This window comes from Sinocyclocheilus rhinocerous, unplaced genomic scaffold, assembly GCF_001515625.1.
Source record: "Sinocyclocheilus rhinocerous isolate Xijiao unplaced genomic scaffold, SAMN03320098_v1.1 scaffold83, whole genome shotgun sequence".
Taxonomy (NCBI): Eukaryota; Metazoa; Chordata; class Actinopteri; order Cypriniformes; family Cyprinidae; genus Sinocyclocheilus; species Sinocyclocheilus rhinocerous.
In genome coordinates, this window is record NW_015644623.1 from 199,085 (window position 1) to 199,843 (window position 759).

Sequence of the window (759 nt, forward strand, 5' to 3'; positions counted from 1 at the left end):
ATCTTCTCTGGAATCTCTGCGATGATTCTGCAGTAATCTGGTAAATAGCATGCTGCTGATGCGTGGTGATGTCTGGATGTGACCGATGACTTTATTGGCCATTCTCTGATCACTGATGCTCTTTCTGAAATATTCCTGCTTCTGTTGGTCATTAAAGCCCTGGATCTCTGTCACACGATCAATATATTTAGCAGGAATCTGATTGGCTGCTGATGGTCTGCTGGTGATCCAGATCTGAGCGTTTGGAAGCAGATTTCCCATGATCAGGTTTGTCAGAAGATCAGAGACTGAAGCTGGATCATGTATATCAGTAATCATCTTTGTGCTTTGGAGTTTAACCCTTTCATGCATGGTGTCCACATTTGTGGACAGTTAATTTAACTCCATTTAGGGTTCATTTATCATGGTAATTTTCTCCAAACCACTTGAGGGCAGTGTCAGTAGGTTGACAGCAATATTGTAACAGTGGCTACTATCTTGCATTCCAAGTAGGCCTATATGAAAGCTGCATTTCTCTGGTACTGCAGAGATGGCTAATCAGCATGGTCAACTTCATCTTTGCATAATAATAATAATAATAATAATAGACGTTAGAACAAGTTCAATAAAACATCTTTATTATATTTCTACGGTAGAGGAGTAGCCTATAGCCAAACCAAAAAGAAACCGTACTCATAAACCGTTTCATAAAACCGTACTCAATGGAATGCGCACATGTGACTGGGGCTAGTGCCATCTAGTGGTCGCTGATTTTCTGTG